General features: G+C 43.3%; 1 long non-coding RNA gene across 7 annotated transcripts in view; it reads left to right on the top strand.

Annotated features, from left to right (window-relative positions):
* Window positions 1-17434, top strand: part of LOC107053812 — a 125059-nt gene that overhangs the window by 23614 nt on the left and 84011 nt on the right. For all 7 annotated transcript variants that reach the window (XR_006939815.1, XR_005861302.2, XR_005861296.2 and 4 more), the window contains exon 2: window positions 16117-16214. This is a non-coding gene — a long non-coding RNA (uncharacterized LOC107053812). The remainder of the gene's footprint in view (window positions 1-16116; window positions 16215-17434) is intronic.

Genomic DNA, 17434 nt, shown 5'->3' on the forward strand with positions numbered 1-17434 from the left:
TCTGTGAAAGGGATCAGCTGAAGAATGCACCCCAAATCATTTTTATTTCTCTCATGCACCTATTGCAGGGCGACCTAAGGGAAGAATTCATTCTCTTTAATATGAGCGTATTTAAGGGAATTTCAGGCTAGGTGTTTCTTTTGTAGTTGTCTATAGTCATATTTGGGCAAAATTTGTTACTATGTGCAGCATCAGTCCCTCAAGCTGAGGGGGTATCGGAGCTGAGACAAAACATTTGTGCTAATAGGGAGCGATTGCCAGTGAAATGTAAAGGCAGCAGAGGTGCTGGGTAAGTAAAAAAGGATGTGCCCTTTCACTTGCCAGGCTATCGGTGGTGGTGGTAGGTCCAGATTTCCAAAAAAAAACCAAACTTGGAGCTATCAGTGGGCAAGGCCAGTCCCTTCCTGGCTCAGCGGCAGAAAGGTGTCCCTGCACGCGTGCACAGAGGAAGTCGGTCCTGCTCTGACCTCTCCGTGAACTTTCTGAGAGATGCAAAGATCAGCCAAGAAGGCAAAGGTCAGCATTCATGCTGGTCACAAACAAAAATCAGATTTAGCCAGTCACTGGAAGAGTGTTCTCAGCCTTTGGATTATCTCAGCAAAATAATAATAAAAGCATTTTGCAAAGTTGCTTGCAAAGTCTGGGTACGGTAACATTCTGCTATGGCCACTTGGCAACCTGTTGGAAATTACGTGCATTTTTCCCCATGCAGTGTATATATGCAGGACAAAAATAACATGAAGGAAGTGGCACAGCATGAGGAGAATCTGGGAACTTAGAGCCAGCAGTGATGCTGCTGGTGTCATGAGACACAGAAGTACAAGCTGAAGGCATGAAACTGTGTCTTGATTGCCTATGAAGAGAAACATTGAGTTAAAGGCAAGGTAACAGTACACGAAGTCTGCAATTCCAGTTATAACTGACTTCCTCAGCTCTCACACGGTGTTTGGGATCAGATTATAACAGTGGTATCTTTGTTTAAATCAGGGGGAAAAATCAGGACGAAATATACAAGTAATATAGTTCTACTGTCAGTGGATCAGAAGTGGAAACAAATGTGGTGATTTTTGTTTCTGTTGTAGCCCGAGGTGGACATTTGCCCAAGTGACGGCACAAGATACATTTTAGCACAAAACTCCCATTGACATCAATGGGGCCCTGGTTTAACCACACACAGCAAGTGCTGTATCCCAGCAGAAGCACAAAGCCCTGCCATGTGAGTGTCTGTACTGCAGCAGGCTGATAAGATCTTGTTCAGAAATGGGAGTAATTAGGAATGTTATTTTGTTTCCCTTCGCCTTTACTTTTCCCACTGGCGCAGTCCAAGAGGCTAACGCAAACACCCAATTCCACGTGGGGAAAACTATGAGTGAAGCTTAAGAAGAATTTTACAGCGATTTGAAATTTTGGTTACAGCCTAAAAAGGGTACCTTTAGCTTGTAATAGTGTCATTTAGTAATAGCAGATGGCTCACTGGTACGGTTTCATCTAAAGTATTATGAAAATTCTCCATATGCCCTTCCAGAAAGTCTTCCCAAGTAAAACAAAGAGGAAAAAATGTAAAATATTTTGCCCTTGTATGACTACTGGTGACTTCAATAGTTTTTCAGCCTTACTCTTTTTTTAGACTCATCTGGATTATTTTGACTGCTTCCCAAGTCTTGTAGCTCAGGACATATTTGCTCTCTCACCAGGAATCGCCCACTCTGGGGCCAGTTTTACTGTGCTTTCTCTGGGCGGGCGGCTCCAGGGTGCAACTGCAGCTTTCTCAGCAATGGTACTTGAGGAGCACAGCCTGATTGGTAATTCTAGATGAGGTTTGGGCTGGAATGTTGAAACGAGGCATAAATTAGACAAGTTCAAGACTGGCGGTGTTTAATATACATAATACAGGGAGGGTTTAGAGCCAGGGCTACTCTTTTGTCCTAGTTGCAGAGCAGAATAATGGAAAACCTGATCTTTTAATCTTCCTGCAAATCTTTTAATTTCTTCTGAAGTCCTTTTCCCTCTGGCACTGCTGGGTGTGTGAGCGCTCATAGATCCCACAGAGGCTGTGGAGCTTCTTCATGTCCCATCAGCCAGCAGAGGAATATTACCCAGCAGCAAACAGACCACCCCAGCCAAATTTGACTGAGGAGGATGAAAGCAGCTTGCCAGGGAACACTGTGATCTACACACTGACTTTTTGAAAAGCTGGAAGAGTCTGAGAGGAATGTAAAAGAGACTAAGGTCATGCAAATGTTTTTAAATGGTAAATGTGATGACTAATCGACAGCCAGCCTATTAATCTGAAAAGAGCCAGGGTCCATGACTTGGAAGCTTACTATTCATAGAATCATAGAATCATAGAATCATGGAATCATAGAATGGCCTGGGTTGAAAAGGACCTCAAAGATCATCTAGTCTCAAACCCCCTGCCACGGGCAGGGCTGCCAACTTATAGACCAGGCTGCCCAGAGACACATCCAGTCTGACCTTGGATGCATCCAGGGATGGGGCATCCACAGCCTCCTTGGGCAACCTGTTCCAGTGTATCACCACCCTCTGTGTGAAAAAACTTCCTCCTAATATCTAACCTAAACCTCCCCTGTCTCAGTTTCAAACCATTCCCCCTTGTCCTATCCACCCTCGTAAACAGCTGTTCCCCCTCCTGTTTATACGCTCCCTTCAAGTATTGGAGGGCCACAGTGAGGTCTCCCCGGAGCCTTCTCTTCTCCAAGCTAAACAAGCCCAATTCCCTCAACCTTTCTTCATAGGAGAGGTGCTTCAGCCCTCTGATCATCTTAGTGGCCCTCCTCTGGACCTGCTCTAAGAGCTCCACGTCCTTCCTGTACTGGGGACCCCAGTACTGTAGATGGGGCCTCACAAGAGCCGAGTAGAGGGGGACAATCACCTCCCTCTCCCTGCTGGCCACTCCTTTTTTAATGCAGCCCAGGATATAGTTGGCCTTCCAGGCTGCAAGTGATATTGGAGGCAATCAGTAAATAACAAAAGGCAGCAGCAGAACATTTCTCTCTCTATGCTTCCAGGGAAGCAAGTCTTATCAAACAAGTCTGATCTTCTTTTTTTTTTTTTTTTTTTTTTTTTTTTTTTATGGAAAGGGAATTTCTATTGATAATAAAACATTTCTGTGCTAAATGGACTAAACTCAGCAAACAGATAATGCTGAGTAGTTGAGAACTAAAAGCCAGCATCCGTTGTTGAGATTCCACAGACACTGCCCTCATCCTTCTCCTGTTCTGTAGCTGAGGGTGGCTTTGAGGCCAGGACAGGGACACTGCACCCCAGCCAGCAGAGCACAGCAGGCACAGGGACAGCACTCACCACAGGCCCAAGAGCCCACAGGGCCCAGAGAAGTCCATAGCATCAAGGTCGAGCAGGGAACTTTGGTCAGAAAGTCTGGTTCAGCATCAGCATGGTACAAGGCTGGCACAGATGTACCTAAAATGTAGCTTGGGAAACACCAAAAGCAAAAGTCTGAGCTTAAGTGCAGCTTCTGAGCATTTAGTGACAGGGAATGTGCTAGTGGGAATATTGGATCAGTTCTTGAAGTATATTATGAGGCTAGAAAAAGATTATTAAAAAGTATTTAAAGAAAAAGAAAGTCAAGAAAAGACGTTTTAATCTGTTAGGGTTATCCAAGAAAGAGTTAAAAAATGCTTTAATCAAAGTCTGCAGGTATCTACATAAGGAAGAGATTTCTGATAACAAATAGCTGTTTAGTTGAACAGAAAAAGGCACAGGAAGATCCAGTGGCGGAAAGCTGCAGTACTTTCTCCAGCACGGGCCATTAATCACTGGAACAACCTACCGCAGGATGGGGTGGATCATCTGAAGTCTTTACATCAAGGCCACATCTTTCCAAAAGAGATTCTCCCTCTCTAACAAAATCTGCCATCTGATGCAGATGTCCTGCTTGAGGTTTGCACCCTGAGTTCCGGAGGATTGAGATGGAAGTCCTTAAAATGTATTACAGAAAAAATACCAGCTGTGTGGAAAAGTCAGTGAAGACAGATAAGTGGGGTGTTACAGGGCAATGTAACTGATTCTCATGCCTTTGTCACCAAAGCTCACACAGCTCCTTACAAGAGCAAATTATGGAAAAGAAGCAGACTGGGAAAAGGTATTTTTTCTGAATGTATGCCTTCTGTCCTTTAAACACAGTGTGATATAGACATGCTTTTTCTTGAAGTTTGGCTGGTGAAGTTCTGGCTGAGCATGGTGATGAGCTCACCAGTTGTTATTTATGAAGCACAGATTCTTGGGCATGGTTAAAAAATACCAGTTGGTCTTCTTTCAGTTAAATGCCATTCCTTTGAGGCCAATTTAATCATGCCTGAAAGAGATCTGTAAAACAGAAGCACTTTGAGTTTCCTACAGAGAAAAAAGGAAGACACCAGCCTGTGGGAGAGAATACAGCTCTTATGTCAGAAAGAGCACATGCATAGGGTGCAATTCCACGGCTGCACTTCTGAGCTCAGGCTGCCTGCGTTTATGGCCAGAACTCCCACGGGGAGGGGCAGGAATATATGAGGATATTTGCCACTATTTATAGTAATAGCAGTATAATTTATATGCTTGTAGTGCTGTGCTCTGATGGGACTTTCTTTGTGCTGGGAGCTGGACATATACAGGAGACAAGGCGGGAAGAAGACAATTCAGGCACTGGGGGAGCTCTGTAGCTCAGCGCCTCCAGCAGCCTGCTAGAAAGCTGGAGCTGCTCTTCTGGGGCTGCTGCCCAGGCAGAAAAAGTTTTCCCATTCCCCTGCTGCTTTGAGCCAATGTGAAAAACCATTCTCTCAAATTTTATGTTGAGTTTTTACTTCTGATATGGAAACAGCTGCTGGATGAAAGAGTCTGTTCCAAGCACACTGGGTTTTTCATGATCAGAGAGCAACAGTAAAGAGCTGGATGCAGAGTTAGTGCTGGCTTTGCTCCATCTGCCCCCTGGGATCCAGTAGCTATGCGTAACACTTCTGTGACCTGGGCTTATGCAATGCATGTCGTATGGCTCAAGATATCCTATGAGGAAATGAAAACACATAGTCATCTATCTGCTGATTTGTTATCTGTGTTTCAGGAGACACGGACATGGCACGTGAGAGGTGGATGCATGTGTTGTGCGTGCGTGTGTGCTGGATGGGTGTGTGTGTTGGATCTGTGTGTGCATGTAGGTGTTCCACGTGTGTGCATGCTGTGTGTATGTGTACGCCATCTTCTCACTGGAATATGATGGGCTAATTAAGCTTGTGGAGTGAGCATTCTGTGCCTGCCCTATTTCTGGTAAAGGAATGGGAGTACAAGCCCAGGTCAGGGTTCTGAATGCGACCATAGCACAAATAACATTCAGTCACAACTCAACAGAGTTCCTGCTGTCAAGCCCTTGAGCTCATTGGCCATTTCACATATTTTGCAATTTATATTGTTGAATTGCTTCTCCTCCTTCCAAAAGCTTACAAAAACAAGCAATTAGTTAAAAAAATACCTAAGGCTTTTCTCCCCGCACAAGCCTATTTCAATCTTCTTCTCTCCAAAGCCTGCTGTTGGGCTCAGCAACATTCCTGCCCCCTGTGGGCCACATCCCTGCAGCGATGGCAGCCAGATGAGGCCATGTCGGCATGGCACAAGTGCTGCTATCTCTGCAGAGGCCAAACCTGTGCCCGAAGTACCCCACAGAGCGCTGGCTCAGCCAGGCCACAGGCTCTGCCGCTGCTGGGCAGTCACACTGTCCGTCATCCCAGCTGGGATCCCCCACAAAACATCCCTGGGCTGCGAATCACACACTCAGCGTGCTGCGCTCCGGCGCTGTGTGTGCATGTGTGTGGCTTCTGGGTGTATGGTTTAAATTTGTTTTGTTCTGGAAATACCAACCATGTCCTTTGAGACCATTAGAAATGAGGCTTACATAGACGTGGTAAAAGACCACTGTGGGCAAGGATAATATAATATGAAATTATTATTAGGAAAGGCATAACAACCGGTTTAAAAGAGGAAGTGCTGAGTTTTTCAAGTTCAGCAAGTGTGATTATTTTTCTCTTTCATTTTCTATGTGCCTGCAAGTATACAGTCCTAATTTGAGGAGTGGAAAAAATGGGTTTGTTTACGAGCAAGCAATATAAACTCATCTATCAGACTCATCAGTACGTGGGGCAAATCATAAATTACCATCTCTGTGTTGGCTTTAAGGGAGCAATGACAGTTACCCCATGCGAGGATGTGCCCCTTATTTCCAAATCAGGGAAGCTAAGAGCTTTGCTTCTGGCAAGGGCAACTCTAAAAGGAATCATTCTTAATGCAATCTGTCCTTGAAATAAAGCTCTGTCTCTTCTGCATTCCCTGTCTCATCTGATAGGAGCTTCAAATATACAATTTCCAGTGTTTTCATATGACATTGTTGGGACAGGAAAAAATATTAGCAACATGATTCCTAACAGAATCTGCATGAAGTCATCACGCTTTTGAGTTTCTGCTAGACATAAATCCATTATCTTACAAACTGTGTTGCTCACATGATATTCCTACTAAGCAGCTGCAGATGATAAGAGCTACTCTGCATAATTTACTTTGAAGTATATTTGAGATAGGATTAACCAGATGACGTGCTCTTTTTTTTCTCTCTTTCCCCTTTTCTCTCTTGTTGTTGTTGTTGGCAGAGGTGTGCTCCTGTGGAAAGGTTTGTGGCTCACAGATACCCATGCGATGTATGTGAACCTTGTGAGTAGAATGTCTGTATCTTACTCTGAAGGTGTTAATGTTGGAAATGCTAAATAATGGGCATTTCTCCCACGCAGAGAGAAATCTGAAACTGCTGAAATCAGATAATGAAAAAGAACTGCAATTAGCTTGTACGAGTACTTGACAATACATCTGATTTACCAACAAATGATTGTTCTATCTTTCCATCAGCTTTCTTTCAAGTCCAAGTGTGCATTGTTTTTTAATCATTAGCTCTTGGAACATGATTTCATTAACAAGAACACTTCGGCACTGTTAGAAAATGAGAATAGTTTATATTTGCATTTGGTGACAACGTCTCTGCTTTCTGAGACACTGAATTGTTTTGTAGCTTCTTGCAAGGGACAGTCTTGTTTAGCAGAGAGCTACATCTTTGCCCATTCGTTTTCTGCTTCACTTGTTATACACAATGCAAAGGAAGTGACTATGAAAATGCAAATGAATATCCTCATCTGAGTAGTGTTAATATGATAGCATGCTGTACGTCTGAATGGCTCCGAAAATTAATGGATAACAATCTGAGCTGTGGAAACATGTGAGCCATGGTGAGAAAGTTGCAATTCAGATTTACTGCTTTTTTCTTCTCAACTCCAAACCCTGAATAAAAGAAGGAAGTGTTTATAGGACACAGACACAAATACCTTCATCGCATCAGCTTGGGTTTGGCTCTTTGTCTTTTTACGCTCAAATGAAGCACCTCATCAAATTTAGATTAAGATGGTAAACTGAATCAAGGTCAACTTTTTATTAACTTTTGCTTTTACCTCCACTCTGTTTAAACGCGTTTGTTCTGAAATCTCCCGGCTGCCGCCGCTGGAACTTTAGTGGCAATACTGCAGACTTTTAGCTTTTATGGATTCTACAAGAACAATATAACATGATACTGACAATCATAAACAGATACTGAGTTGTTTCAGTTTGGAAACAATTGCAGCCATATAACCCTTGGTGGGCTCTTTTATACGAACTTTTATTTTTCTCTGTACAATGGCTAACATGGGAACTATCCCCCATCCAATAGGACAGCTTGTATTTGCTCAGGAAATGGTTAAGTTGCAGCAGGTCACCCCTGGTACTTCGTGGAAATGCTTTGATTTGTCTTCCATACAAAAACAGTTAGAGTCATTTGTTTTACTAACAACTCCCCTCAGAGCAGAACCTCAACGCTATCTTAAAAAAAATTAACTTCACACATGACTTTGTCAAGAACCTTATTTCCGTCTCAAGAGAGTTCAAATTTCATAAGATCTGGATGCTGTGTAGTTAAGAGGACAGACTTTGGAAATGTTATTTCCTTTCTTTTTGCTGCCTATACTACCGATTCAGCCCCGGACATAAAGGCTACTCTTGCTAAGCTTATCGAAATGTCTGGACTTGACCGGGTGTACCCAGCTTGGCCATTACCAAGAGGGCTCTGGACAAAATCGTGGTGGTGCCTCCAGACTGCATTCTGGCTAGTTCAAAGACATATCTCATGGGTGAGTCCGCAGTAGTCACACTTTCAGAAAGCCTCTGGCCTATCTAAAAATAGGGAACGATTCTGGACTGGCTAATTACTTTCAAAACGGAGGAAATACAGCTGCAGTCACAAAAATAGATTGGTGAGGTGGCTTAAAGCTACACACAGGCATAGGTGGATAGTGGGGGCTTTGGATGTATCCCACTCCCCCCTCCTCTGAGGTGTCACATGGACATGAAGCTTTTTACTATTAAATGTAAGTCCTGTAAGGAAAAAAAAAACCAAACAAACCAAAACCTCACTCCTCCTGTTGTTTAATTATTGCAGTTTAATTGTGATAAGTCTGGTTTGTCTTGCATGTCCACATCGGTTAAGAATGCTATCTGGACTTGAAATAGAGGAAAAATGAAAGATTTGTCTTTGTTACAATTTCAAAGCACTTCACATTCACCACAAACCGCCTGCAAACAGTAAAGCTCAGAATACCAGCCTGTATCAAGTCATTAACCTTTTAGGACTCAATCAAAGCAGTGTTGTGTGACACTTTATTAATGAATGCTTTAATGTGGTATATAAAAGCTAACAAACATGGAAACTGGCAATGATTCATCAAATTTAATATTCCATCAAGCATTTCATTTTGAAGCCTGGCACTTTTTAAAAGTAGTCCGATGGCATACAAGTTCAGAGGAATTCCTCTAACGAAATTCATCCCCTCTTCTTAGGACTTCTCAAAACTGTCTTTAGACACCCAGCAAAACCAAGAAATGTACGTAAAAAACACTGAAGCAGTTACGTGACCTTCTAAATTACATTTGAACATATTTTATGGAATCTGTTGTGAAGAGTGGAGGAAGTTGTCCTTATAAATACACTTGCAGTTTAGGTCACACATTGTCTGCAGTCATTGCTAGGAGGCAAAAGCCCTGTTGTAAAACAGCTGGGCTTCTTGGCTTGGGGCAAAGGCAAATTCCACAGCCAGAGACCTAATTAGACACTTTTGGAATTCACAGCACCCTTTCACGCTATGACCTTTTCCATTCTGTCTTCCCCTCTCTTCTCTCCAGCTCCCCCCCATATGTCCTCCGCCCCCTCTGCCCCCTGTGATCATTTGATCCTCTCCTCACTAAATATGTTGCTTTTTTACATAAATACTGTCTGCCGGCCAAATTCAACTCTGCTGGTAACAAGAGCAACTTGCAAGTCATCAAACTGATGGCACGACTGTATTTGTCCCTGAGATCCATTTAACTTCTGAATGACTCAGAGCGTATCCAGTCCCCTACGAATTCCCAAAAACGTGTGCTGCAGAGCAGTCGTGTCACACAAATGGTTTCATCTGTGCTGGAAAATTGGAGAAGTCCCCAAAAAATTCTCACCTTGTCCTGGAAAAAAAAAACACCACAGAGGTGTGTTCTAAACATGACCCATACTGGAGCGCTCACCTGAATGGGGACAGCCCAGGTTCAAATGCCTGCAGGGACTTGAACCTGAGTCTTCCACATCTCAGGTAAGTGTACCAAACCCTGCCTCACACTTGCTTTTTTTTTTTTTTTAACCTGACTTTTCTCATTGAAATGTTTTACATGGCCACCAAATACTTCTCAGATTATCAGATAGGCATTTTTCAATGAACAGTATTACTGCAAATCTGCTGAGCACCTACATCCCCAAACACGTTCAAAACTTTTCTAAAAGGATGATAGACTTAAATGTAAGTGTTACTTGTATCAAGGAGCAGTAGCATCCAAAGGTAGACATAAGGATCTCCCTGTCTTGTGAAATAAATGAGTAGCTGATAGAAATGAGAGGCTATTAAATGCCACTGAGGTTATATAATTTACAGTGAGACTATTATATATCATTTTCTTAAATTGTTTCTATAACTTAAGTTGTAATTCTTATCCAAACTCATTTCCAGCCAAAGAGCATGTTCCCTCACATGGATTTTTCACTTAACTAAAAATTGCAGCCTTCATCCATTAAAAAAAAAAAATACATGATAAATAGGATATTTTAACTGAATTGGGTAATGGAGAACTGCTGTGCCACTCTGGAGAAATGCCTATAACTCACTTATGCCTTCTGGTATTTGTACAGAATGTTGACTCATGAATCACAGAGCAGCGATCATAAAAAAAAAAAAAAAAAAAAAAAAAACAATGCCTCCTTGACAAAAAAAATACATTTTACTCAGCTGAGATTTACAGTAAAGATTCATGCCCACGTTGTTAAAATCACAAACGCTATTATGTTACACTTGGGGTTTTGTTTTGTAAATCTGTGGACTCCGGTAGTACGTTTCCTGTTCCAGGTTCCCCAAAACACCAACAAATTACTTCTTGCCACGCTCCTGAAGGACCGTTCTCATTGTGCAGATGGCAACACTGAGGCAGAGGGGCTCCCTGGGCTGACCAGAGGAGGAATGGTAGAATCATAGAATCACCAAGGTCGGAAAAGACCCACAGGATCACCCAGTCCAACAACCATTCACCCATCACCAGTAGTTCTCACTAAACCATGTCCCTCAACACAACGTCTGAAGTGAGGCTGCACTCCCATTTTCTGTGTCTGTCAACCCCAGCAGCAGGACCCTTCTCCCCCTGCAATCACCCAGCAGCAGCACCTCTCCATCGCTGCCCCTTTCTGTTCAAACAGCGTTTTTAGGCTTTTGCACCATTCTGCCTCCTTCCTATGGAAATACGCATTTTTTTCCTATCCAAAGGGCTTGTGGTTTTATAAGGAAAGAGGCAGAAAGGTTTAGGCAGATTTTGATGAAATAAGTGGAGCACTTGTCATGTCAGCATGCTTTCATCACAGCTGGGAGTGACGAGCAACAGTAATTATCACAGTCGCTTACAGTGGGAAAGGAAAGAAACTGAGGGCTACAAGGCGTGCAGGGGATGGCCAAGCTGCGCGTTCTGTGGGAGAGCAGGAGCTCACTGCTCAGGGCTGGTGGAGCAGAGGGCCAAAGTCAGGAGGGTGCTGGAGGTGCTGCTATGAGGAGACCCTAACAGAACAGTTCCAGCATCAATAAAGCGGAGAAGAAATCCTGCAGGGCTCTCTGTGACTTCACGTAGACACAGTATTGCCTCTTTTGGGGACCGGTGATGCTTTCCCCCGCTGTCCGAACACCAGACACCACACATGCCAGCTGTGGCTGCAGCACACTCTATCCCTGTGCCTCCAGCCAGTACCTCCCTTGGCCTGTGTCCCAAAACAGCCCTCATTTCACCTCCCCAAACAAGTGCGTACCCGCCACACGCTGCTGCCATTTGCATGGGATTGGGTATTTAAATCAGAGAAAAATATTGTTCATTATCATTTGCAAGTATCATTTTAATCACAAACTAAACCTCAAAGCAACACTAAGCATGCCTGATTGCTACCTGGTCAGCACCATCAAGGTCCCCTGGAAAAACTAATTAGTCTGTTACTATATATCCGCATACCTCGGAGATAAATGTTGTTTGCATCTCCTTCCCTAATGACAGAATGGAGATTGTTCAGTAAAGCACCCTACCTCTTAATATGCAGGGTTTGTTATAGCAGCAGCTCAAGTCATATTTCCACCGGTTTGATGGTAAGCGAACAGCAGTAGCAATATTAATCTGCAGTAACCTGTCAGTGAACTCTACAGCTAATATGATGTAGTTATGATTTTACCATCAATCAGAACTGAACAGGCCCCGGACAATCCTTACAGCACTGCCTCAAAAAATCTAATTGTGCAAAAGCTTCATCGGTTTCCAACATTTCTTTTTTATCTGTCACAGACTTTTGGCCTACTACACAACCTTTTATTGTTGGTCTTATTGCATTAGCTTGTTGGACAAAAAAGAGAAGGCTAAATCTAAGAGTTCCCCTGCATTCCATCATTTGTTACCACGCGGGATCCTATTTGACAGATCCATATTATTTTAGATTTAGATAAATATTATTGGGACATATGGTATCGTGTGAACTTTTGAACCGTCGATTGCCAGCATATAAAAAAGGCTTGTAATGTTTTCACCTCCGCGTTTGCATGGTCAGTCGTATAAGAAATCTAAAACAAGGATGGAAGAACTGAGGTGTACCACAGAGCTGGATTTTAGGTTAAACATAAACAAACACTTTTTTTTTAGTTAATTTTATTCATAGAAAAGAACGATGGCTGAAAAAATGAATTATTGGCAACAAATATGAACTTCCACAGAAGTTAGAGTTCTATTAGTAATTAAGATACCATTCATTTTTCTTTCGAGGCATTTTTAGTACGACCATCTATTATGCAGTTCTGTAGCTTAAATCCAACGTGTGTGTGTAAATACCATAAAGGCAGCACAGACACGCGTTCCCAGCGAGGAGCTCTCTTTCAAACACTGGCTGTAAGGGATCACAACTTGCATGAGATCCATCACAGCCACGCCATTTCTGGTGAGTTTACCACGCCTGAAGTTTGGGTGTAACTTTTGCTATTTAAAACGCATAAAAACATCAAGGAAGACGAACTATTAACATTATCTGTTGAGTCGTTTTAATCTCTTGCATCCTAAACGTGATCAGGGTTTTCAGAGCTCAAATTGCTAATCAGCATGTTGGGTAAACGTGCGCATTCAGAGATAACAGCCGGCTGTAAAAATGCATTTGTATTTGTGATTTAATGTATCGCCAACTTGATATTTCATTTCACTTGGCTTTACTCAGAGACTGTGGACGTTTTTGCTAGCGTGATCTTTTTTGGCAGCCGTTTTACAGCGGCAGAAAAGCGGGGAGTGATGACGGAGGTGTGCACACGGTGCATGGTGTGCTCTTTACAGCAAGTACGTCCTTTTCGCCAAGCAAAAAGTTGTGCGCCCTTTCAGCTCACTTCATCCCTTTCTAACAGCAGCAGAGGAGGTTGCACGGCGGTGTGCGCTCCGTGCTGGAGCGGCTGCTCGGGAGTTGAGCAATTCGGACACTGATGGAGGGAAAGTCTTGTTTTAAAAAAAGGGCTCCGACTTCAAAGAAATATTTTGGCTCTATGAACGTCAAATGAATAGCTGAGTTTTAGCCCTCGATCAGTCATAACGTAAAGTAATTGTAATCCAATAAAAATAGCCCTACAAAATAAGGAAATGGCTGTCGCATCCTGACAAAAACACGCAGGAATGCGGCTTCGGAACTACTGAGAGAGCCGAGGTGGCGGATAGACAAAAACAGGATGTCAAACCGTTAGGACAATTGGGCGGCGCTGTATTTCTCAGCACCTCCCGCGAGCCGCGGCAGTTGGTCAGGCAGCCTCTAGGGGGTCCTGCGCCGCTCCCCGAGCATCGCCCGGCTGTCGGGCGGCCCGCGGTGCTGCTGCAGGTGTGCGGCTGCGACGGCCCGCTGAGGCGAAAGTGGCACAAGAAAGGGGTTCGCACCTTCAGCCCGCGTTACAGTGCGTACCGCCGTTACGGCAGCGATAGAAAAACGTGTTCTAATTCATGGAATTGCGTTAAGCTGCGTTATTCAAAAGCCGACCTCGAAGTCGTTCGTTGCGCTTGATGGTTTTAACACTTTTTGTTTCGGAAGGCTGTCCGTGAGGAATGCCCGTTCTGCTCCCTCGTTTCACAGCCCGCTTTCGGCACAAACCGCAGCCTCGTTCTATGATTCTGTGCTACGTCTCCTCCGCGACTGGAGGAGCAGCTCCAGCAGGTTGCCCAGGGTTCCCTCTTCCTTCACAGTCAGCGTTACACTGCTCATAATGGAACAGCAACAAAAGAATAACGTACAAGTCGGTGTGGTGAGGAGTGCTGTGCCTGGCCAACCACAGATAGAGCAATAGAGTTATAAGCTCAGTTGGTTGGAGAACAATAAAGCCGCATCCATTTAAATGAGTTCAAAGATTACTAACAGTATAACGAAGGAAAAGCCTCAAGCTATTCTTTATTGAGTATTTTAACGTGAGCAACAACATTTGGGGATTTTTGTAACTGACAACAACTCTATTCAGCCAGATTTTTCAAACATGAGAATATTTAGTCAGAAATCCCAATTATCTCTGGAGAAGGTCAGTGAATGAGAGAGAGAATATTGCAGGGATCTGCTAAACTGCTCCTCTTTGCTGTGATACCTGAGAAAGAGCTCACATGTTGCAGGAACCCCATCCTCTCATTCACTGCTGGCACAAGAGGGTAGCTCTTAACCTGGTGCTCGTAGTGGAATTGATAGAATTGGGACAAATAATTCAGATAATGATGGTTTGTTTGTTTTTAACCTTTATCGTGCATGTGGCATCATTTTATTTAGAAAGGAAACAAATGAAGATTCTGACTGTCACCACTTTTATTACGAAGTATAAACACCTCTTGCAATTGGGAAGCTCCAAGCAGACCACTTGGAGAGAAAGTTAATCTTACGTAATTTTGAGTCAAACTTAGACATTCTGTTCCACGGGGATGGATGAGCCCAGGTCTGGGTGAACTGTTCTCACAGTCCACATCGAGATGGAGGCCTGTGTATATATATTTTTGGACATTTTCTCAGAATGGAGCATCCCCTCTGGGCAGGGATGTGACGGATGTGATGTGAGATCCTCTGGGCAGGGATGTGATGTGAGAGCTCAACCCTCCGGCCCCTGACACACTTCCCTTCACCCCACCTTTCCTTTCCTCCTTCTGTTGAAACCCACATTCCAACGAAGGTTGGCCAAACTCAAATAAAATATCCTGTGGTTTCAGTTGTCTTGGGAACCTTGGGCAAGTTTCATGCTTGTCTCCAAATGCAGCTGAGCTGCTGAGCTTGCCTACAGCGCTGGTATCTGGGTGAGGGGTGCGGCGGTCCTGGTGCATGGGAACACTCCCTGGCAGCTTCTCACAAGGCCCTGCCTCCCTGGGTATTTGCAGCATGGACATCATGGTAAGATCAGTGAAGGCAAAGCAATGAGCTCTAAGGGGATTGCAAAATGTACAGCAGTATTTGACACTGCCCAGCTCACAAGAGCATTTAGGCAGAATGTCAGCCACCAGCTAAGACACTGTACCCATACATTTCTTTTTTGCATTATACTGTGACTACAATACGAGTGGGAGTGAAACTGTAACCAGCAAGCTGGGAAGTCGAATTCAAAAAAATATTGACTTAGGCTGATACCTGTTAGGTGCAACTTTTTGTTATTTAATACATACTTTAAAATAAAATCATGTATTTCAAGACAGTTAAAAACAACCTTACACTAATACATAGTGTAGAGATTACACCAGCTATTGCCTCTTTTATCCCACAAAATAGATACTTACCTAGTGAAAGCAGGTATGCAAAACAGCATCTTCTCAGCTCCCCCTAACCAAGATGCAGATGTAACAAGTGCTGGGAGTCCTGAACACCTCCAAAGGACCCCTTTTAAACAGTTCTTTCCCAAGATGACGTAGTCTTTCCGCGATGGGTAACATGCATACATGAACTGTGGGCTGCCTCAGAACCAGCCCACAAAACAGGAGAGCATTGTGAGTAATGAGTGTCTGCTGCACTGCGGTCAGTCACAGGAGACCTCATTCAAAACACAGTGAGATTAATAAGATTTTTGTATGCTCCAAATAAATTTGTCTCAGATTCTATGCAGCCAAGGACAACAAAGTAGAGAAAGGCTTTCTTGCGTTAGAAGAGTATGAGAAATTAAAATTCATAGAAGTAAAAATAAAATAGGTGAAGATTAATTAAACACATCCTTATCAATTATAAACTATTCAAGAAATTTCCCTTTACACCATTTAGGTTGTATCATTAGCCTGCGGTTCAAAGGAAAAGATTTTTTTGAGCAGTTTTTAAAGAAAACATTGTCACACTTTAAAAATCAGAAACATTTCCCCATACTTTCTGAATCAAAAGAGTTTTGAGATGGAGCCCTCCTTGAAATCTTTTTGGTTCCAGTGACTCACTGTTTTCATGAGAAAACACTCTATTGTTTTCTCGTGCAGAGCTGTGGACTGGTGTACATGTGGCTCTTCATTCCCTTGTGAAATCCACGAGAGAGGACTGCTGTCTTGTCACACATTGGATCCATTGCTTTCATGAGGTGGGTAGACAGTTTCGGAGTACTTTTAATCCTTATACATCAAAAAATAACTCACAGCATTGTGTGCATAATGCAGTAGGGAGACTAATGTCAAACTTAAAAGGAACATTGACAATAAAATAAGATTCATAACGAGCACGTGAAAGCTCTTGAAACTAGCTGCTCGACTGGCTGTTCTCTGATCCGCTGACCTTCTGCACAGAGCGAGGGCAGAACTCACAAGCCTGTTCTCCATTCCCATCAGAGCTCAGGGGAATGCTCACGACCACAGCTGACCACACAGCCTCTGCGCTTTCATTCTAAGCCAAGAGGCCAATAGTTTCCTCTGTAATTGAGCTGAAGGACATTTAAAAATAATTAATAGGATTTGGTGCAACTACTATTATTTGTTGTGCTGTGTGCAGTCTAATTTTTATTGCCTGCTTCCAGAGCTTAAAGACTTTTCTTAGGAAAGGTTGAATACCAATGGTTCTGAAAGTAGTCCCAAGGCAAGGCAGAATATAAATAGCTCTGCAAGCATAACAAGCTGAAGGCTCCACTGAGGCGAAAGCACATCAAGTAATTAAAAAACACTGTATGATATAAATAGGGAATAGCCCTTTGCAGTTGCAGACCATATATATTAAGTATACTATCAGGATCTGAGTTGTTTTTAACTCTGATACTGATGGGAATAGAGTACAAACACAAAGAGTGAAGGCATGGGGGGAACATACAACCCCTTGAGGCAGGTCCATCTGGTAGTGCAAACCCACCCACACATGGTAGCCCTCTCTGACAGTCCTGTGATACCTCCAAGTTTTCACCCATAACACAATTAAATTTTTAGTCAGCAACCCTCTTCTTGCATGAAGACATTAAAAAAAAGCACATTTTTCTACTTCACGCAGATCATTTTGCAGACCTATCCATCCTGAATTATTTAGGGCTCAGATAACTGCTGTTGCTTCACTGACAGAAGATTAACAGATGTAGGACTGGGGTTTGTGGGAGAGAGAAAATGAGGACTGACTGTATGCGGGCTTGATGCGAGCAGCTATCTGACTGTATGCTGGAAAGCTGTGATTTTATTTTGCTCTTTTTCTGTGGGCTTCGCAGACTGGGATTGACTTTCCCTCTCCACAGGAAGTCCTGACATGCAACCAATGCAGAAAGCCTTCTGAAGTCTCATGAGCCCCTGAAGGCTGTATGTATTTTCTTCTAAGTAGGGCCCTACCTGA

Source organism: Gallus gallus, chromosome 7, assembly GCF_016699485.2.
Source record: "Gallus gallus isolate bGalGal1 chromosome 7, bGalGal1.mat.broiler.GRCg7b, whole genome shotgun sequence".
Lineage (NCBI taxonomy): Eukaryota > Metazoa > Chordata > Aves > Galliformes > Phasianidae > Gallus > Gallus gallus.